The 24562-nt window shown below is 31.7% G+C and overlaps 1 protein-coding gene across 1 annotated transcript in view; it reads right to left on the reverse strand.

The window, feature by feature from the left end:
* PTPRD (protein tyrosine phosphatase receptor type D) overlaps nucleotides 1-24562 on the reverse strand; it is a 2806204-nt gene that overhangs the window by 1745646 nt on the left and 1035996 nt on the right. The window contains 1 exon segment of the mRNA XM_074282898.1: nucleotides 23562-23654. The gene's annotated coding sequence lies outside the window, so the exon portion shown is untranslated.

Raw genomic sequence — 24562 nt, forward strand, 5'->3', positions numbered from 1 at the left:
TAGATAGCAACATTAATTTATTTTCTTCCCATCTTTTTTAGAAGATAAGGAAAATAAGACATAGAGAAGGATTAACTAAATGTCTTACATGAGTCATTCTATAAGTCTGAGCAGAATCTGAGTCCAAGTCATATGATTCTAATCCCAACTTCCCCAATATAATAGAAAATAAGGAAGCAGAGAAGGAGGAAAAGAAGAAAATAGAGAGGAGAAAATTTGGAAGTCAAAATGTAAAAATAAATAAATATTAATAATTTTACATGTAATTAGATAATATCTAATGAAATAAATAAAAATGTTTTAATTATACCCTCACTATAACAGATGAAGACTTAATGAATAAAAATAAATGGAGTAGTCTTTGCTGCCTGGTGCTTATATTCTAAAATGTGATAAGAAACAAGCCATATGAATGAAAGCAGTTTTTGGTCAGGGAAGCCAAAAGAATAATCACTTGATCTGTAGAGAACCCAATTTAGCATCATGTATGAAAGTCATTACAGAGAGCAAGAGGAAAAAGAATAGTCAGAGAAAGATAGTATAATCCATGTCTAAGATAGATGGCAAAGGTTCTAGGTAGAAAACTCATTGTCATGTAAAGCATTATCTGACCTAAGGTTTACAACAGTGGTCCTCAAACTTTTTAAATAGGGGTCCAGTTCACTGTCCCTCAGACTATTGGAGGGTCTGACTATAGTAAAAATAAAAACTCACACTCTGTTTTCACCCCTCAGCCCATTTGTCATAACCCAGCAGGCCACATAAACGTCCTCAGCAGACCCCATCTGGCCCTCGGGCCCTAATTTGAGAACCTCTGCCTTTACAGAGTAATCTAAATGAACTTTAATCTTTTGCCTACCTTTCAAGATAACTTAGCCCCAAGGTGGGAGTTCCAAATCTAAGAACATCAATAACCCTATGGACTGGGTCCTGACTTCTAGAAATCTCTGAACTCATTGTTCAGTGATTTTTTTTTTTTTTGGGGGGGATATAATGTTAAAGGAACTAAACCAAAGGCTAAGTGCTATGGAATAAAATACCTCTACCAAAATATTTATACCAGTGCTATTAGTAAATAAAAACTAATAGAAAAACCATATTCAGTGTTTGGATAATGTCTTAGGCAAATAAGGGTAATCAAATATGTATGTTATAATTGATGACATGAAAATTACAAAAAGAATATAGAAAAACATATGAAGTGATATGGGGTAAAAAAAGCAGAATCAGACAGAACAAAATATATTTTTTAAAAAGTAATAATAGCAAAATATGAAAAATACTGAGAAAAAATATCAGCAGACAGAAACTGACAAGAAACTTTTGTTATTTTGGATAAGGTTTCTTTCTTAATGGTAAAAATGTTATTTTATTAGAACTAAAAAAATCAGAATTGATACACAGCTAGGTATGTATAATAAGGAAAAGATCTGATATTCAATTGAAAGAAATTAATCATTGTTCGGGCGCCAATTGTAGCGTGCTGTCGTCTCCAGAAGCTGCTGGAATCGCTCTCTGGGAAGAGATCTGCTGTGTCTACTCAAATCTCTCAGACAGATTCTTCTTCCTGTAACGAACCGTTGTCTCCAGGCAGTTGCTGTTAACTCTTGTCCAAAGAAGTGACTTCCCTTCCTGCAGAGAGCCCCGTCAAGCCTGATGCAATTCAGAGTCTTTCTCTTGAATCCTGGCTCTGAATCTCCTCCAGCTCTTATCCTTCTCCAGGCTGATCTGCTCTCTGCGCCCAGTGCTGTCTCTTTTTATCCTCCCAGAGAATGGGCGTGGGATAATGCAAGGGCTTCTGGGAAGAACCACCCCAGCCAATGAGCTTGCCCCCTCTATCAAGTCAACCTGAGTTCTCACCTTGTAATTGTCCAGAAAACCTGAATTCTCACCTTGTCACCATCCAGACAACCTGAGTTCTCACTTAGTAATCCTAACATCTCCCCCTTTCTTTTGATTTAGAACATAGGACAGTCATGACCTTGAAACATAAATCCATCAATATGGGAAGTATTACAGATAATTACATAAATGACCTTGAAACATAAATCCATCAATATGGGAAGTATTACAGATAATTACATGAATTACATAAGCACATAGTAACATAGTAACATAACACATGCTAGAAGTATATAACATAATCATAAATGGTATAGAGAACTAAATTTAGAAGTTCCCTAGGGCTACCTGTGGCTACGACAGCACGCTACAAATCATGACCTAGTTAAGCTAATTATTGGTAATAAAAGATGACAGTGGTTGATATAAATTAATAGTATTAATTTTATTTTAAAACAAAAATAATTGATGTAAATATGTTGGTATAATCACACACACACACACACACACACACAAACACACACACACACACACACAAACACAAACACACACATAGAGCCAGGAAAACATCTCAGACAATTAACATTTGATTTGCTTGCTAAGCAGAGAGATGGCATCCAAAGCAAACATTAGCTTAGAATATAAACTTATCTACCCAGCCTTAAGAAGTATGATAACATAAGATTATTAGCCATGCTACTTCATATAGCATAAAAATAGTATAGACAAAACTAGTTTAAAAAAATTGATAAAATATCTAAGGAAAATCATTCTAAGATTATTAATGAATGGAAATAGAAGGATGAAGAGGAAAAAACAGAAAACAAAATCTGTAGAGATTTTGATTTTTAAAAGAATTGCTTTTTTCTATCAAAAATAATAATACCATAATCATTTAGAAATGGTACTAAAGAGAACAAAGTAAGAGAAAGCAGTTAGAGGCAGGTAAAGCATGGTTCTGAGGGTCAGGGAGACATGGGTTTGAATACAACTTCACACACTTATTCCATGTCTCCAGGAAAATCATATTTTTTTTTTGCTGATGTGATCTTTAATTTCTTCATGTTAAAATAAGGAGTTGGATTCCTCAATAACCTCTAAAGTTCCTTTCAATTCTAAGTATATAATTCTATGAACTTATGATTTAAATGAACATACAAGAAATTCAGTGCCAGAGATAGCAGAACTGTAGGTTATGAAGATATATAAAGTGATAATTATGAGGCTATATAGAAAATGACTCATAAGATATATGAAGAAATAAAAGTTACTAAAAGCTTGGGGTACAGTAGGGAGATTTAACCAAACCAGATACATCATAAACAAATAGGTAATTAAAGAATATTTATGAGATGATTATGATATGTAATTGAATGTACATTACAGAGATTATCATTTAGTATATATATATATATATATATTATTTATAGCTATATCTAATCTACATATGTATTGCTATCTATCTACAGAGAGAAAATACAAATGGACAATGTATAAGGCTGAAAACAAAACAAAAGCAAGTGAGATTGCCTTTAGAAAATTGTGGGGTTTTAATTATCTAAAACTTTTGGCAATAAAGGACTACCTTTTTAATGTCAATATTGTGCTGGTATTATGGAGATTTGAGGCATGGTACAAATCAGTTTCCAAAGAAAGAAGTTCTATATGAGAAAACAGGCCAATGCAAAGATGAGAGCAGCCTGCATCACAGAACCAAAGAGGGCCTGTGAAGATGAACAAAAATAAGATGCCACTAGGGAAATGTAAAATAGGAAAAAAAAAAAAAAAAAAAAAAAAAGAAGATAGATTGGTTAATCTCTGAGGACCAACATCTACAGGTAGACAGATAAGATTGCTTCATTCACAATCATGTGTTATTAGGAAAAAAAAAAAAATGACCTCTAAGACATTGAGTTGATACTCCATGGAAGTTTTAAGAGAGAATAAAATCATGAGTTGTAGAAACTGGGCAAGCATAAGTAGACTATGATCTGCAGTGTTAAAAGATAACATTGAAATGATTAAAACACCTAATTATTTTGAGTATTTCTTCAATTAATATATAGTTGTTATGAAAAGAAATCGAAAAGAGTTTTGAGTTTATGACCATACACTTGGCCTTAACATTAAATTGTTTGATTTTTTTTATCATTACTGCTGAATTTTAAATTTTAAAAAGTTGCTCCAATGTGGCTACATAAAACTGATACAAATGTTCATGATTCCTATATATTCTGCTAATACATCATGTTCTTTTCAACAGTGTATTTAGGAAAAGCATAGGAGAAAATGATATTTTAAAGAGATTAATTGAATATGACATCAGAGCACCATAGAATTATAGGATCTAGATGTTAAAACAGGTCCTGGAACATCATCTAATCTAAACTTCAACCTAAGTAGGAATAGATTTAATCATATTTTTACAGGGTCCTCAAAGGTTTACTTAAAAATGAGGTGAGAGGGAATGTAGTAAAGGCCCTCCATATTATGACTTGTCCAGAGCCAGTCTGAAAAATTCTAAATAGTATTGATTTTTGAAATGAAGAAAAGTATTAGCAAGTATAAAAGAGAAAAGAGGAAAGTAGTATTGTTTTCCTTGATGCTGAATCAGAATCTTAGTCAAAGACAGAGAAATTGAATAATAAGAAGGGCAGGGAGCTATAAAGTCAATTTCCAATAAAAGATTATAGCAATCACAATAGTTTTCATTTATTTAGAGATTTAAAATTGATAAAGCACTTTCCCTATGAGATTTAAAGTTATAAATATGTGTTCCTATGGCTAAGGGGTAAAGCTGGATTGAAGAAGGTTACTGCAGGAGCTGTGACCAAGACTAAGGAAAAAAAGTCTGGCTCAGGGCCAAGGTTATAAAAAGAGGAGTCTTTTTGATGTATTTGCAATCAAATTCTTAGATTTTTTAAAAGAATGGTGCAACTATTGGCTCTCATTTGTTCTCCATGATTGAATCATATCTTTCTTATGATATATGTCCCTGATAATGTCTTTTATGGTCTTTTTGTATCCTTTCTTTCCAAATCATCAGTGGGAAGATCTGGTCAATATTTTATGTCCATCACTGAACCTTAATACATTTATTTTGTTTCTATTCTTTTGAGATACTAGTGTTTCACAATTGTGATTTAACTTCTCTTCAAATGTTTTTCCAACCTTTTGTATGCTCCCCTTTTACTTTATAAACCAGCTTTTAAGAAACAGTTCCAAATTCCTATCTCCCACTCTATCCCAACTAGTCAATACTCCTGTAGGGAATGTACTCCCTTCTCACTTCAACCTCTTAGAATCCTGAACTCTCTTCAGAATATAACTATAGTGTTGTCTCCAATCAAAATCTGTTCCTATTTCCCCTACCCTCCAAAAGTTACTGAAAGTTTTTCTGACCCCAAGTTATTACATATTTACTTTTTTTGTGTAAATACTGCATTTCCTCCCCAAATAAAAGGCAGATTTAGGGTGGAGGCAAGATGACATATTAGAGGCAATTCAGCTGGGCTCTTAAAACTTACCCCATTAAGCAGTTTAAAATTTATGCCTCAAATCAAATTTTAGAGTAGCAGAACAAAAATAAATAAATAGCCTAAGAAAACTTGGAATGTCAGCAGAAAAAGTTTTCAATGGCTGCAAGTGAACCTATCTGGACCCCACATATATGGTGGCAGCAATAGTAACTGAAGCAGAAGTAACAGTTTCAGGAATTCTCAGGAAACAAAAAGTAAGGGGGTCAGGCCACTGGTCAGAAAGGATTTACAGGGACTCTTTACTAGAACTGGAAATAGATCTCATTGATTGGCACTTCTCTTTCCCATATCTAGTTCTGGATTATAGTTTTAAGGCAGAGAGGAATCTTTAATGTCATTCATAAAGAAAACAGGAGCTCTGGTCAAAGTTCCAAGGAAAAGAGAATGTTATGTATTGGTCTACCTACCATCTAGGGGAGGGGCTTGGGGAAAGGGGGGGAAAGTTGGAACAGAAGGTTTTGCAAGGGTCAGTGCTGAAAAATTACCCATGCATATATCTTGTAAATAAAAAGCTATAAAAAAAGGAATGGAAAAAAAAAGAAAAGAAAATAGAATGTTAGAACTTATGGCTGTGGGAAACAAGGAATCCATCTTGGATGAAGACCAGAGAACCAACCAAGAAAGTAATGGCTATACCTTTCCCCGAATCATACCATCCTGGAAAAATGAAAAACATGCAGCCTTTTTCATGATAGAAAAATAATGGAAAGTGAAGTGCCTATCAGTTAGGGAATGGCTGAATAAACTGTAGTATGTCAATATAATGGAATAATACTATGAAATAAAAAAATATGGGCAGGCTGATTTCAGAAAAACCTGGAAAGACTTTTACAAACTGAGGCAAAGTGATATAAGAAAAACCAGGAAAACAGTGCACACAGTATTAGCAACCTTGCATGATGATCATCCATGATTGACTCAGCTTTTCTAAGCAACAATGATCAAGACAAGTATGAAGGAAAATGTTATCGATTACTAGATAAAAAAAACTGGATACTAAATATAAATTGAAAAATTTTGTCACTTTATTTTTTCTCATGCTTTGTTTTTCTTTTGATGCATTTCTCCTTTCACAACTGTGATTAATATGGGAATATGTTTCGCATGACAGCATATGTATAAATTTGATCAAAATGTGTATCTTCTTCAGAAGAGGCAGGGAAGGGAAAGAAAAAAAGAATTTGGAATGCAAAATATTGTAAAAATGAATGCTAAAAATGTTTACATTATGTTATCTGGGGGAAAAGGTAAAATGCTATTATATTAAAAAAATAAAAGATATCATATACCCCAAATCCTTAAGCAATGGAGCAATGGTTGTGAATCCATGTGGAAATTCATGACTGAATGTGAGGATCACAAATTTTGATTTGTTGTCAGTAAATGTTTTGTACACACACACACACACACACACACACATACAGGGTCATGTAAAATTTTCTTGGGGAAAATGGGGTTATAAGTGGGGAAAGTTTCAGATTTTTCATATACAATGAAGTAATATAAAAAAAAATTACACCAAATTTCTCTGATAAACATTTTTAAACACATACTGAGTATAAAATAAAGTCAAATTTATAAAAACACAATTCATTTCTCAATTGATAAATGTTCAAAGTATATAAATAAGCATTTTTCAGAAGAAAAAATCATTGGTTTCTGTTTTGTTGTTATTTGGTCATTTCAATTATGCCTAATTATTTGTTATCCCATTTGGGGTTTTCTGGGCAAAGATATTGAAGTAGTGTGCCATTTCCTTCTTCAGATCATCTTACAGATAAGGAAATGAGATAAGTTGAGTAATTTGTCCAAGGTCATAAAGCTAGTAAATGTTTTAGGCTAGATTTGAACTCAGGAAGATTAGTCTTCCTGTGCCATCTAGCTATCCTTGAAAAAAAAAAAAAGCTACCCATAATTATATGAAAAAAAAAGTTCTAAATCCCTAGTGCTTAAGAGAAATGTTAATATATAAATATGATTTATTATACAACATTCATAATATATATATATATATATACATAATAAGATTGTTCTCAAATTCTTCTCATGGAAATTACATTGAAATTTTCAGTCAATATTACCATATTTTAAGAAATAAAAAAAGAAATTTGATGGTTTCTATAAGTGCAGAGACAGCAGCTTTAAAGAGCTTATGGTCTCAATACGCAATTTAAAGCAGATTGGGAGGTGTGGATCTATGATAGCATATGAAACCTGAAAACTCTTTATTCAAACTACTTCATTTCTGGAAGCATTAGTTTTCATGTTTTCATTCATTCATTCATTCGACAGAAGTTTATTACATGTCTATTGGACAAAGAATAAAGTGTTTGGTTCTCAGGGCAATGTGGTTTAGTCAAGCTAATGTTAACTATCCTCATTTAAATTACACTCTGGGAAGGGAATATAACATAAAAACAAATAACGATAACATAAAATATAATAGAGTAAAGCTATCAATTTATATTGGTAGAGTGAGCTTCATTACCAGAGAGTCTCTATACTGATGAAATTATAGATCCAGATGGAAACAAAAATGGCATCTTATTGGAGTGGATTGTAAAACCAAAATCATTATACTACTTGCATTGATTCTTTTAGGAGAACTAAAGCTCTTGTCAAGTCTTTTATCTTGCTCTTTTAATTCTCACTGTCCTATCACTACATATGAATTCATCATAATACTATGCCAGTGTTATTGTTGTTTGATATAATACAGTAGATTAGGAATTCGCCTATGTGAAAATGATCAATTAGTTAATCATAGCAGTTGCAAGAATGAGCCAGTAGTATCTCTTTCACTAGAACTATACTTCTAAAATACAATAGTTTTTCTACTAAGAGGTCATTGAATCTGTATTACTGAATCTGTATCCCATTCACAATAGAGGATATTCCAGACCTTTTCCTCTTTCTTCAATTATGCACATGAAATCAGGCAAAACTTATTTCCATATTGGTCCTTTAAAAAAAAAAAAGCAAGAAAAGTAAAGTGAAAAAGTTATTCTTCCATTGTCAATAAGGCAATTAATCAGTTCTTGCTCTGGGGGTGAATAGCATTTTTTGTATCTTGAGCCCTTTAGAATTAATTTCCTGAGATCATTCTATTGATCAGAGTAGCCAAGTCTTTCACAGCTAATCATCATATCATATAAACATCATATTGTTGTTACTATGCACAATGATCTTACTTTATTATTCACTTTACTTTCCATATAGGCCTTCCTACTGTATTTTTTTCCTGAAAACATTTCCCACAATACAATAGTACTCAATTATAATCATGGGCCCAACTTCTCTAGCCATTCCCCAATTAGTGAGCATTTTCTTCTTTTTCTTTTATTTTTTGCCAACAAAAAAGAAGTGATATACATATTATATATATATACCTAGTATAGATAGACCTAGTAGTGCCACTATTGGACTTGTATATTAAGGAAATCATAAAGGAAGGAAAAGGACCCATATGTGTAAAAATGTCCATAGCAGCTCTTTTTTATGGTAGCAAATAATTAGAAAATGAATAGATCTCCATCAATTTGGGAATGACTGAACAAGCTATGGTATATGAAGATAATGGAATATTGTTGTTTTATAAAAATAAACAAGCTGATTTTTGAAAATCCTGGAAAGATTTACATGAACCAGGAACACATTGTATACAATAACAGCAAGAACGTGCAAAGATCAACTATGAATGATTTGCTTCTTCTCAGTGGTTCAGTGATCCAAAGCAATCCCAACAGACTTTGGACAAAAAAATGCCTTCTATATCCAGGAAAAAAAAAAAAAAGGAAGGAGAATGAATGTAAATCAACACATGCTATGTTCACTTCTTGTTTCTGTTTTTAATCTCTCTCATCGTTTTTCTCTTTTACTCTGATTTTTCTTTTTCAATATGCTTCATCAGACAATGTGCATTAAAAATAAATAAATTGGGGCAGCTAGTTGGTGCAGTGGATAGAGCACCAGCCCTGAAATCAGGAGGACCTGAGTTAAAATCTAGCCTCAGACACTTTACACTTCTTGGCTTTATAACCCTGGGCAAGTCACTTAACTCCAATTGCTTCAGCAAAACAAACAAACAAATAAATTGTCTAGAAAAAAATTATGTGCCATTTTTGTTTTCATCTAGATCTATAATTTCATCAGTATAGGGATCCCCTGGGGGAAAAAAAGCTCCCTCTACCAATATAAATTGATAGCATTATTCCATTATATTTTATGTTATCATTATTTGTGTTTATGTTATGTTCCCCTCTCAAGAGTGTAATTGAGATGAGGATAATAACATTGGCTTAGCTAAACTACATCTCCCTGAGAATCAAGTATTTTATTCTTTGTCCAATAGGAATGTAATAAAGTTTTGATGAATGAATGGATGAATGAATGGAAACATTCAACCTAATGGTTCCAGGAGTGAAAATGTTTAAAGGAAGAGTTTTCAGTTTTCTTATACTATCATAGATTCACACTTGCCAATCTGCTTTAAGTTGCATATTAAAGTTGCTGCCTCTGCACTTTTAGAAACCATGAAATTTCTTCTTATTTCATAAAAGATGGTAAATTGACTGAAAATTTCAATATGTTTTCCATGAAAAGAATTCAAGAATAATATTATTATTTTCAGTACAATGTGTCAGACCAAATGACTAGGATTCATTTGATCTTACGTAATGTCCTACAGTAAAAATATTAAAAAAAAATAAAATAAGGGCATAGAGACTAACTAAAATAATGTTCAGTAACATATGTAGATGTTTTTGGTGTGATATGATTTCCACTTTCTCATAAAGATCTCCTGCCAGTCTCCTTAATCCTCAAGAAAACAATAGACCTTCCTTAGACATCATGGAATTCCTGATTTCTTACTTAGACCAACAAGGGGCACTTCTTTTCATGGCAAATTAGAGATTCTGTATTGAGGTATAATCTGGCAAAGTGACTCTTATAAGCCTTTCCTAAACACAATAATAGGTAGAATAGGAAGTGATGAAATTTCAAATGAGTACATTGTAGATGAAGTACAAAAAAAGAGAGGTTAAGAAAGTATAGCAATGAATTCTAGATATGAATTATCATGAACCATAGGAAATACCTGGATGTTTAATAATGCAAAGTTTAGTTCAAATGGAAAGATTATTAGTTACAGCCATTTCTATGGATCATTTTTAAAAAGTCTGACTCTATAGTAATCAACTAAACTGCCATATAATAAGTTGATTAAACTATGTCAAATATATGAATATATGTCAATATGTGTATTTACATATATATATGTATTAATACACACATATGGTGGAACTAGAATATAAAATTCCTTTTGAACCCAAGTCCAGCATTCTTACTCCAGGAATATCTTTAAGTTGTGGATTTCATATCAAAATTATCCCTTAATTCAATCTAGACTAACCTAATTAAAAAAAAAAAAATTAAAGTCTAAGTTCATTTAGTGACTTTTTTTTTTTTTGACATCAGAAAATTCCTAAATAGACAAAATGGAATTTGAAAGTAGATCCTTGGATCTAAATTCACCAATCTTTTGACCTATTCTGGGTTTCCTTCCCTTTCAAGATTTCTTTGAAGCATCAATATTTCTTCACTCATTTTAGTCATACCTGATTCTCAGGTATTTTCTTGGCAAAAATACAGGAGTGGTTTGCCATTTTTCTCTCCAGCTCATTCTATAGATGAGGAAACTGAGGCAAACAAGGTTAATTGATTTCTCCAGGATCACACAGCTAGTAACTATCTGAGTAGCAAATGTAAATTCAGGTCTTCCTACCTTCAGGCTCAGTGCTCTATCCACTATGTCACCTAGTTGCCCATAGTGTCAATATTAATCATTTATAAATGATGTTAGAACAAATAATAGTATAGTACAAAGTTAGCAAAATTATATTTTCCATATACTTTTTCAATGTATTTTTAATAACATCAATTGTGCATAACACAAAATATGACCATAATGCTTTTCTAAAATTAAAATATTAGAATTTAAATGGTTCCCATACATGCTTGATTATAAATTACTCAAATGGTTATTAATTATAATATTTAAGAATAAAACTGACCACAGACTATGCATTTTACTTGCAGCATTATGAATTCAGTAATAAACTCCAATTGCATTTGAAACTATCTCCCCAATTAAGATTTGTTTCCTCTCTAAATCATTTTTACATACTTTGTGTTCATTCGGGCAGTGCAAGTTGTTTATCCTCTATCACATTATTCCCACCACAAATAGAATGTAAATATCAGAAGGTGGTGGTTTTTTTTTTTTTTTGCCTTTCATTCATCAGTTCCTATCATGGTATCACACACTTAAAGTGTTTATTAAACTAAACTTATTGTGTGAGTGCTCATCCATGTAAAAAGGTAAAGATTTACAAGAAAATTTATAATCAATAGGATTCAGTGAGTTTAACATAAAAAAATGAGCAATAAAATGTTTCTAAACAAAGAAGAGAGGATGATAGACATTTCTAAGGAGATAAATATGGAATCCAATGGAAACAACCCATTTCTGAATGCCTTGGATTAGTGATAACATCATAACAGCCAGACAGTTTTAATTTGTTGCCTATTAAATATATGAAATATCTGGAAATTTAAGACTACAAAATTTAGCTAAAATGAAATGATTGGTAATTCCAATTACTATTGCAGTATTAGTTTTTAAAAAGTCTGAATACAGAGTAATCAGATATATTTTCTCATCACAAATTGATTAAAGTCTATCAAATTAACAAATATATTTTTTCTAACGTTTAAATATAGGGAGGAAGTGAGGTGCATTGGAGAGATCACTGTGCCTAGGAAAGAACCTATATTTATTCATGGCTCTTATACTTAGTACTTGTGTGATCCCAGATAAATTAATTGATTACTCTGCTTCAATTTCTTCATCTATGAAATGAGGAAGTTATTAAAGATAGCCTCAAAGTTCACTTCCATCTATAAACTTATGATGTTATGACATAATTCAATCAGTTGACAACTATATATAAAATATGCTTTCTGATCAATGACTTGGAATTGTATTTCAAAACTGATAAATTATTTGCACAAAAATATCTACCTGTATTACAAAGAACTCACTTCTGTCAAATCAGTGACCTTTGGAATTCCACAGCATCATAATCTACTTTACACAACTAACCAACTTAAAAAAAATTGCTCAGGAAGCCTTGAATATATGTGTGGCAGCACATACAAAAGCACATATCAACAATAAAAATAAAATAAAGCAGTGGAGGTGTCTGATTGACTTTATTTTCTTTTGTTCACAGAAAATTCTCTTAGTTCAAATATTTTCAATGCAGTCAATGACAAAGTCCCTGCAGTGCATAGTTCAAAACCTAAAGACAGAAAAACAGTATTTGGCATCAGAACTATGATAGTGGAAAGAAGACAAGAAGTTGCCTGACCTCTCTGCATTTTCCTTTGGAAACAACATCAGATCAAACCTCTAAAAGAATTTTGGAGTGACAGAATCCAGAAGAAACAAAACAATATCCCAGCCTAAGATAGCTTAAAAAGAACTTTAGGAAAGGCCTACTTCACTTGAATAAAACAAAAACACAGTCCAGGACAGGCAATGTCTGTGAAAACCAGTTCGAGGCTCTTAGCCTCACTATAGATCAGCAACCAAAACCCCACCAATCTGGTTCAACAGCATTGTTAAATGTCACAGAAGGCCAGCAGTTAAGTTTGAAACCCCAGTGCAGCAGGCAAACTGCCAGTCTTAGAATCCAGGGCAAAACAGGCATGATTAGGCTGGACCACCCATGTACCGTGGCCAAGTCACCAGCTCTAGAGGTCCCAGCTCAGAGAGCCAGTAAAAAGTCCCTTGGAAAAAAAAAAGTGTTGGAGAGTGCCTTCTATGTCACAGGAAGAGAATTCAACTTTAAAAGATGAGCAATAATACACAAAAGATTCCTGATTATACAGATCTAATATGAAGACATTAAAGATCAAAACAAAAACTCAGAAGAGGACAACAAATGTCAAAATGCCTACATATTCTCAAAGGGTAATATGAATTTTCTCAAGTCAAAAAAATTCCTCTTAGAAGAGCTCCAAAAGGATTTTAAAATCAAGAGATATAGAAGAAAAGGGGAAAATGAGTTTTGCAAAAGAATTATGAAAAAAGTCAACAGCTTAGAAAATGAAATGCAAAAACTGACAGAAAAAAACAAGTCCTTAAAAATATAATTGGACAAATGGAAAAAAAAAGTTCATTGAAGAAGACAAATCCCTTAAAAGTAGAATTGGCCAAATGGAAAAGGAGATACAAAAGCTAACTAAAACAAAAAATCCTTAAAAAATAGAATTGAGAAAGTGGAAGTTAACGACTCTATAAGACATCATGAATCAGTCAAAATCAAAAGAATAGAAATAATAGAGATAATATAAAATAAATCATTGGAAAAACAACTGATCTGGAATATTGATGCAAGAAAGATAATTTAAGAATTCCTGGTCTACCTGAAAGACATGATTTTTAAAAAGGAGCCTAGATAGCAGCTTTTAAGAAATTATCAATGAAAACTGCCCATATATTATAGGACCTAAGGGTAAAATATTCATTGGAAAAAAATCCTCTAATCATCTCCTAGAAAACATTTCCTATACCCAAATTCAAGAACTATCAAGTCAAGAAAATATTGCAACCAACCAGAAAGAAACAATTCAAATATCTAGGGGCCATAGTCAGGATTACAGAGTTTTGAGAAGTTTCTATATTAAAGGACTGGAAGGATTGGCATACAATATCCTGGAAAGCAAAAGGGCTTGGATTACAACCAAGAATGATTTGCCCAGAAAAACAAAGCATAATTGTTCAGGAGAAAAAAAAAAAAGATATTTAATGAAACAGGAGACTTTCAAACTTTTCTGATGAAAAGACCAGAATGAACAGACAATTTAAGCTCCAAATATGACTCAAGAAAATTTAATATATATATATATATATATATATATATATATATATATATATATATATATATATATATATATAAAAATAGGAAACTTCTTTAAAAGCACAAGACATTCAATAAAGTTAAACTATTTATATTCCTATGTGGGAAAATGACGCTTGCAATTTTTAAGAACTGTATCTCTATTAGATCAATTAGAAGAAATATACTTTGATAGTATAAGTTGACATTGATGTAATAATAAAATAAAAATTCAGGGGTGAAAAAAGGATTGTACTGAGAGAAAAAAAGGGATGTATAATGAGATAAATTATATCACATGAAGAAGCATAAAAGACCTATTACAATAGGGGGAAAGACAGAAGAACATTTGCATTGTTTGAGTTTTACTCTCATCAGATTTGATTCAAAGATATAATAACATACATACTTAGGAATTAGAAGGGGGAAAGGGAAAGAAAAGGGAGGGGGAGCTGAAAGGAAGATAGAAAATATTTAGTAAAGAAGTGGACAGAAACAAAAGACTATCAAAGAGGAATAGGTTGAAAGGAAAGAAAAATATAAAAAGAGGGAAAATAGAATGGAGAGAAATACACAGTTAGTAATCATAACTGTGAATGTGAATGTGACACACTCTCCCATTACATGAAAGTGAATTGCAGAATGGATTAGAAATATAAAATCCTACAATATATTGGTTATAAGTAACACATTTGAAACAGAGAAACACTGATATTAAAGGTAAAAGATTATAGCAGAATCTATTATGCTTCAGATGATGTAAAAACAAACAACAACAATAAAAAATTACAGATTTCAATCCTGATCTCAGACAAAGCTAAAGCAGTAATAGACCTAATTAAAAGAAACAAGGCAGAAAACTCCATCTTGCTAAAAGGTACCATATTGATGAAATATAAGCACTAAACACAATGCTTGCTAGCAGTTTTAGCTAGATTAGTGCTAATCATTTTGAAGAACTCTCCTTTTCTTCTTATGCTCTCTCATATATTTTAATAGGAATGGGTGCTCTATTTTGTCAAACTTTTTCAGCATCTATTGAGATAACTATATGATTTCTGTTCAATTCTTTATTGATATCATCAATTGTGTTGATGGTTTTCTTAATATTGAACCCAATGCTCTATTCCTGTTATAAATCCTTCCTGGGCATCGTGTATTATCCTTGTGATGTATTGCTTTAATTATCTTGCTAGTATTTTGTCCAAATTTTTTTCCATTAATATTCATTAGGGATTTCAGAAAAACCCAGAAAAACTTTCAAAAACTGATCCTAAATTAAATGAACAGAACCATAACAGCAATATTGTAGGATGATCAAATATGATTGGCTTAGTTTTTGTCAGCAATACAATGATCTAAGACAATTGTGAAGGACTCATATATGGAACATGCTATCCACATCCAGATAAAGAACTATAGAAATGGAAGAAGAAAAGACTATGAATATAGAGAGAATGATGCAAATAAATATTATTTATGTGAAATGAGAGCAGGTTGAACCTTATTACATAGTAGATGCTTTAATGGTATTTGCTGAATGTAATTCTCTTGAATCTCATGTTACATTACTTCATATATTCTATAGTTTCATTCAATTTTAGTACCTTAGGGCTCAAACTACATCCAATATTGTGACATTTATGTGTCTTTGCTCACTTTTTGGAATTCTTTCCTTACAGAGCATTGCCTATTAAATTTCAACCCATCTTTAAAGGCAGTACTCAAAAGCCACCAAGCCAGGAAAGTCTTCCCTAATGCTCTTATTTATTAAAGACCTGTTTCAAACTTTATATATTGTTTTGTTTTCAAATCATCTTAAAGATTATTATATTAATAGCTAATATTAGAAACAATTTGGTAGCACAATATGCCAGAAACCGTTAAGTGCTGTAGATACAAAAAGGGACATAAGGCTGCCCCTGATCTCAAGGAGCATATAGCCTAATGGAAGAGATGTCTAGCAATAGGTACAAAAAGCTATATTTAGGATAAATAAGAAATAATCATCAGAAAGTAGTTCTCACTAATGTGCTACTGGTAGAGTTGTGATCTAGTCCAACCATTATGTAGAACATTTTGAAAGTATTCCCGAAACTATGCATGTGCATACATTTTGATCTACCAATACCACTACTAAGTCTGTATCCTTTAAATTTTTTTTTCTGATTATACATGTATATTAACTTCTAAAATATACATTCTTTATGAATCATGCTGAGAGAGAAAAATCAGAACAAGACGGAAAAACCCTGAGAGGAAAAAAAAGCAGGGGGGGAAAAGTGAACATAACATATTGATTTACATTTAGTCTCCATAGTTCTCTTTCTGGATGCAGATATAGTTTTCTATGCAAAGGTTATTGGAAATGCCTTGGATGACTGAACTTCTAAGAAGAACCAAGTCTTTCATAGTTGATCATCACATAATCTTGCTGTTACTGTGTACAAATATTACTGGTTCTACTTCTTTTGGTCAGCATCAGTTCATGCAAATCTGTCCAGGCCTATGTAAAATCAGTTTGTTCATCATTTTTTTAGAACAACAATATTCCATAATTTTCATATACCATAACTTATTTAATCATTCCCCAATTGATGGGCATCTCTTCATTTTCCAATTCTTTGCCACCACAAAAAAGAGCTGCTACAGATAATTTGTCCATGAGAGTTCTTTTCCCTCCTTTATGATTTTCCTCAGAATACATATCTAGTAGTGGCACTGCTGTACCAAAGGATAAGCACAGTTTTGTAACCCTTTGGGCATAGTTTTAAATTACTCTCTAGAATAGTTGGATTATTTCATACCTCCACCAATACTACTTAGTATCCCAGTTTTCCCACAGCCCCTCCAATATATAAAATTATCTTTTCCAGTCAATTTAGACAATCTGAGAGGTATGAAGTGTTACCTCAGAGTTATTTTAATTTGCATTTTTCCAATCAATAGTGATTATGCATTTTAATATGGCTAAAAATGGTTTTAGTCAGCTGAAAATATGAAAATTCATATCCTTTCCATTAGGTATGTAGTCTAAAGAAATAAAAAAGGGAACAGTTCCAAAGGATCAATGATGAAAATACTTTCCATGTTGAGAGAGAGAAAACTCATGAATTCTGAGTACAAATTGAAGCAAGCTTTAAAAACAAAACAAACCAAAAAAAAATTATTTGTTTTTCTTATTTGTATGCATTTGGGTATATGTGTTTTCTATTGCAACTGGATAATATGAAAATGTTCTTCATAATTTCACATATATAATTATTATCATGTTGTTTGTCTTCTTAAAGAGAAGGGAAAGGGAAGGAAGGAGAAAATGTGAAACTTAAAATTCAAAAGATTATGTTAAAATCTATACATGTAACTGAGATATTTAGGTAAAATATCTTTTAAAAAGCAGAATATATCTAAGTAAAATACATTCAAGAAAAAAGGCTGGATTTTCCAGGAGATGTGGCCTCACTACCCTAACTATGTAAATTCACAGTAGCCATGTCTCCTATTTTACTGTGATACATAAAAGAAGGATAAATTAAAGATCTTCTATCTGAAAGTGAGAAAAACCTGGTATCTTCCCATGTACTTTTTTCTGTGGGGTGAAATTCATCATGACTGCAATAAGTATGGGTTATCTCAACACCGGCTTTATTTTTGTTATTGTCGAATAGAATATGTCTAGTGTCCATAACAAGTAAGAATCAAATGTACTTAATAATGTATTCATCCCTTGATGTTTCAATCTGTTAGTTTCTACAAAGACCATGAAAATGCTTAGAAGTATTATCATTTGTAAGATTAAATGATCTGTTTGTAAGTTTATGTCTTCTTTTTCCCTCTTCAGATAGAAATAATATATGAAAAATTTAAGAAATGGCCAAACAAAATCATAACTATTTATTAAAGCATATCTAACATATACATTCATACCTTTGAAAGCAAAATTGAAAGTGAATTTATTATTTTGCTAATGTTTTAAAATTTCTTGAAGATAATAATTTCTATAATAACTCTTTATGCAAAGGTTTGGTCAAGGTAATAATACAGACAAGATTTCTATTACAGAAAAAAAATGATCAAAAACGACTTGGCTACCAACCACAAACAAGTTTCTCCTGACCTGAAGAATATATAAATAGTATAACTAAACATTTTTGAGTGTTCTGAGTAATAAACTCCATGATTTTATACTAAGAATTTAGCATACATTGGAACAGAAAGAAATGAAAAAATACAAGGACTATTTGGCTGGGGCAGAATCCTAAATAATTTTGCATTTGAGAAAGAACAGAGACTCAGATACTCGTTTTAAAAGTTTTTTTTTTTTTCTTTTTTAATCAAGAATAAACATTAGGCACTTCCATCTTCCAACAATGTTGAATTTTAGAGCTTTTTTAGTGACAAATATAAATGGGATTTTTATGGAAAGTTCCTACAATGCTTTCATGTGGAGGAAAATGCTTTCACACACTTGTTTAGGTTCTCTCCAATAAAGTAAATCTATCAGACTTTAAGGCTGAATTATTTTCTTTAGGCTGCATTAGGGACCCAAGAATACTATAAAGGATGAAAAAGACCCTTCAAATACAAAAAGGAATGAAAATGCAGTATACTTAATGAACCCAAGGAATTTTCCCCTTTGTCAAAGACAGTTCTTGTATAATCTATCATGAATTTAAAGAGTATGTAAATTTCAGGGTGTTTTTTGTTATATTATTTGATGGTTAATATGGCTTAAAATAATTGGTAGAAAAACAAGTTTCTCAAAACAAGACAAGCTCTCTGAAACATCATTGGTATGTCAGACAAATCTGCTTCTCTGTAGGATAAATAAACATAGATACATCTATGACAATAAATATCAGAGTATATTAAGTATCCATACTTTATCAAGTCAGCTAAGTTTACAAATCAATATTTACTATGCAGAAAGAGACCTTTCAACTCATGGCTTGTTACAGATTGAACTTTCTTAGTAAAAGAAAATATAAATAGAAGGGGAAATATGTATCAGGAAATCAGACAATTGTCTGATATATTTAATATGGGAGCATATACTTCTATGTTTCAAGATAATTTAATTATTCATTCTACAAACATTTACTAAGTATCCACATCAGCCAAGTATCTCTGATATGTGCTACCGGGTAACAGCTAGGTAGTTCAGTGGATACACTGCCAATTATGGAGTCAAGATCTTAGATATTTATTAGCTGTGTGACCCTGAGGAAGTCATTTAACCCTACTGATTTCAATTTCCTCATCTGTAAAACAAGGTGGAGAAGGAAATGGTTAGATAGATAGAGAATATATAAAAAACCTTAAAGTTACCTTCCATCTATCCTGAAGATGGAAGGGATTAGCAGTGAAGAGGATTTATATTGTAAAGATTCATCTGAAAGGAGAAGGGATTCTTAACCTTGACCACATTGGCAATCTTTTTTTTTTATTTTTTATTTTTTATTGCTTTGTCATTAAACTGAATGGGATGAACATTCAAAGGGAAGCAAGGAGATGAAAGATGGGAATAAATGGTTTGTAACATTTTATAAACACAATTTGACAAATGTATGACATGGCTAAAGTTAGAGCTAAATGAAGGACACCTTTTATATTCCTTTGGTTTCCATTCATAGCCACAAATTCACAAGTAAGCACCTTTACATTTCTGACCCTGTTGTGGATTTATGGAAGAATATGATTTATGGTCATACAAGATGGGCAGGCATGGATGGACAGTAATTTCTCTTTTTGGAGGAAATAACTTTACATTTGAGATCAACAGTAAACTGGGGTATTGAAATGTATATATGATACTCTGTGACAAAAACAATTTAAGCCATTGTTCAAAGCACTCCCACGAGAACATTCAACGCTACAATTGTTGAAGATTCTATCACTCTTTTTTTTATGATTTTTGGAGAGCTATAAAAAACCTTTCACCAACAAATCCATGAATGTATTGCTTATGAATATGGTTCTAGCTGAAGGAGAGAATCAAAGGTAACCAAGAAAATATGGTAGCTAACAGCTATTATTGTGCTTTAAAATTTATAAAGCACATTACAGACATCATATTATTTGATTTTTATCAGAAGTTTGTGAGATAGATGGTACATGTATTATTATTTCCATTTTACAGAAGAGAAATTTAAAACTCCGAGATAAAGTGATTTTGACTAAAATCAATAACTGTTATGTTGAATTTTAACTCATCTTTTCTGACTCCAAGATGAAAAATACCCACTGGTATGCTAAAATAAATGTATATATGTAATATTCTGGTTGGTTTTCTGGAGGTCTTTGGACCAGACTTCTTTTAGCAGAATAATCACCATGAGAATAGCCAGGTGTTAAGTCCAAATTCTTTATTATATCCTTCACAATCTAGTTTCCTTGCCTGGGGCCTGGGCTAGCTTTCTTAGAGGCCTTCCTGAGTCTTGGTTTCAGAGGAGAAGTGAAGAAGTCCAGGCCTGCCACCACAGTGATGTGAGATGGCATGAATCTTTCTGGCTGAGTTTGTCCCAGTTTATATGCTCTCTTATAATTACATTATCATAGCTGTGAATCTTGTAGAATAGGTGTCAGTCTTGCAGAACTATATTAAGTACTAAGTACATGTACAGATCTAGAGAACTATTAATCATCATGCTAAAATAGATAACCTTTGTCTTTATCAATTTCACTGAGTTAACACCTTAGAAGAATCCTTGTTTCAAATAGAGTTCTGGCCCATTACAAATAAATAAATAAAACAAAAATACATGGAAGAAATAAATATTCCATATAAGACTCATGAAAAATGATTTAGTGGACTAAGTGAAAATAAGATCCAAGGAATGTCATAATTTAATAGGCAAAATGCAGCCCAGGAAAATCAGGCAGTTTTAGCTTTTAATTTATTCCTGCCACTATCTTTGAATCTTCTGGCTTCAAGGTCATCTCTCTGTCATCTATGCTCTTTTGCTATTATAATTAAAGCTGTATTATTGAAAAGGTAATGTTTATGATTATAAACATAATAAAAACTAAAATATATTAATTAATGATGTATATATGTGTGCACATACATATGTATACATGCATATTTATGATCAAGTGTGTGTATGTGCATGTACAACTTCAGGTTGAGAAAGAATTGTTTTTCACAATCTAGGTCCAGCTCTATTCTATCCCTTTGCATCCCTCTTCTTTTCAGTCCTACAGAAGCCTTGTATATATGAGTAATAAATTATCATTGGCATGTACAATGTGATTATGTGATATTTTGTACTTAGTCTACATAACTGTATAATTTAATTCTTCTGGGAAAGTAGGGGTATTGAACCCCAAAACAAGAATCTACCTGCTCCATTTTTAAAATTTTAACACTTTCTTCTATTTTGTAACAATAGAAAATTAATTCACAAAATGACTAAAAATTATATGGTAGGAAACTATAGTGTTTTGGCATTACAAGATAATTATTAAAAGATAAATCATTTTGATGGAAAATAATCTTCTTGTTCTGATATATTTTTATAGTGTAGTGGTATTTTGGCCTCTATTTTAAATCTATATTCTTTTACATTTAAAACCCCAGCAACAATTTGTTGAATGATTGGGGTCAAGGAATAAGAAAATATAGCATCATAGTCTATTCCAAAAGTGCCTTCATTTGTACTTTATATAACAGTTCATTGGGGAAATGAACTTTTAATTAATGTACTCTGCTTATTTACAATTTCCCTTGGGTAGCAAAGTGAATGGAATGGAAAACTGTTTCTGGAATCAGAAAGATGTAAAATCAAGTTCCATATTTAACATATGTGTCACTTTCTCCAGGAAGCATTAGATCCTCTGAATCCCTACACACAAATGCTAGTGTTATCCTAAATAGATTGTCTTTGGTCATTTTTATTTTTTGTATATTCTGACATGTATATGCAGTCACCAGACTAGAATGAAAGCTTCTTGAGAGCAGGGAATGTTTCAAATATTGTCTTTGTATGTCTAGTATCTGCTGCTGTACATGACAAATAATTCATGCTTAGCAAATGCTTGCTAATGGATTGATTATTACTGTGTCACTATATATACCAGGCAACTCTCTAAAATCATTATTTATGTAAACAAGTTGCTCAAATGTATAAACAGAGGAGTTTCTACAATGAAAGATTGCTTTACCGATTATATCACCATTTTGTACAAAAACATAAAAAAGATTAAGTTTAATCATTCTGCCTTTAGCTTTCTACAGACAAAAAACTCACAGACTAACATAACTTATTCAGTCTTCTATTCAGTACACAGAGTTACTTTACCTTAAGCAATAATAGTTTTGTTCTTAGAAAGTTGGACATCTATCTTTCACTTATAAATCAAATAATCTTAATTGCAGTAGGAGAGCTTGGTATTTAAAAGAGGCCTTCAGGAAATTATTTTGTAAAACATTATAAGATGGTCAAGTAAACAAGTCCTAGTCTATCAGTTTTCTTTTTAAATTTGGATTTTGCATATGTTAACCAAACACATACTTGTAAATTCATTAATCAAGAAATCTTGATGATTTGTCCTTCAGTGAAAACAATACCTTAGGGGCAGCTAGGTGGCACAGTGGATAGAGCACCAGCCTTGAATTCCTGAGGACCTGAGTTCAAATCTGGTCTCAGACACTTAATATTTCCTAGCTGTGTGACACTGGGCAAGTCACTTAACCCCAGCCTCAAAAAAAAAAAAAAAAAAAAAAAAAAAAAAAAAGAAAACAATACCTTGCCTTTTTCAACTTAAAAAGCAATTTGGTTAAAATGGAATCTAATTTTTTCACATGTAAGGAATAAATGACCTTTAAAGTCAGTCTTGATAAGTTCCTTGCTCATGAGTATTAATACAATCCTTAAAGTCCTTAAAGTCAGAAGAGTACTTTTTTATAGGCTGAAAAACTGTGTGCTTAGAAACTATTATTATAAAGATATCATATGGGGAACAGAAAGGAAAACAAAGTAGAAAGTAAAATGAGAGAAAAATAAAACTTTATTTGTAGTAAAAATTATTATAGGCTTTCAAAACACAGTGCTTGTATTGGAGAGGTGGTTTTGAGCATTTGTTTTGGGGGTGTGGTTGGGCAGAGAGTAGAGCCTACCTCCCAGAAATAATCATCTTCTAACTAAAAGAAAGATGATTAAATCAGAGCCAAAGTATAAATTCTGTTGGAGACAAGTTGATTTTTGAATCTTACCTGTTAGTAGAACATTCAGACAAAAGTGACCAATGGGCAGTTAAAAATGAAAGAATGGTATTTGCCAGTGATTTGGGACTTGAAAGTGCAAATCTAGAAGTCAATTCAAACAAAGGAATTTTAATGGATTAGATTGCAAAGAGAAAGAAAATAGCATACAAATGAGTTAACTATAGAATCTAAGGAACTAACTAGATTTTAAGGAATAGGAGGAAGAAGAATCAATGAAAGAAAAATGGAAAGCTATAAGAAGTACTGGAAAAAGAGGCCAGTGTATAACTACAAATTATAAGACATTTTAATGTGTGCAGCTGGAATTTTTAATGGAAAATACATTTTTTTAAATCACAAAACTACTCCATAATGTATCTGTTATGAATATATTAATAGTTTAGTCATGGAATAGTATGACTCTTATTCTACTTATCTAAATATAGGGCAGCAGTTCTGAACCTTTTGGTGTCGTGGTACCCCTTTGCAGTCTGGTGAAGTCCATGGATTCTTTTTCAGAATAATGTTTTTAAATGTGTATTATAAAATATACATAATTATAAAAGAGATATATTGAAATAGTTATTTAGGTGTGTAGATGCCTATTCAAGCACTATTGGCAGAGTTTTATTTTAATTTTAAAAAGCACAACATTTAATGATGTTCTACTCCTCTTTCTTTTCTTTCTTTTTTTTTTTAGTAGTTTTTATTTACCAGATATATGCATGAGTAATTTTACAACATTGGCAATTGCCATACCTTTTATTCTAATTCCACCACTTACTCCCCCCTCCCCCCCGCCAGATGGCAGATTGACCAATACATGTTAAATACGTTAAAGTATAAATAAAATACAATATATGTATACATGTCCAAACAGTTGTTTTGCTGTACAAAAACAATTGGACTTTGAAATAGTATATAATTACCCTGTGAAGGAAATAAAAAATGCAGGCGAACAAAAATAGAGGGATTGGGAATTGTATGTAGTGGTTCATAGTCATCTCCCA

The sequence above is a fragment of the Sminthopsis crassicaudata genome, chromosome 1 (assembly GCF_048593235.1).
Source record: "Sminthopsis crassicaudata isolate SCR6 chromosome 1, ASM4859323v1, whole genome shotgun sequence".
Taxonomy (NCBI): Eukaryota; Metazoa; Chordata; class Mammalia; order Dasyuromorphia; family Dasyuridae; genus Sminthopsis; species Sminthopsis crassicaudata.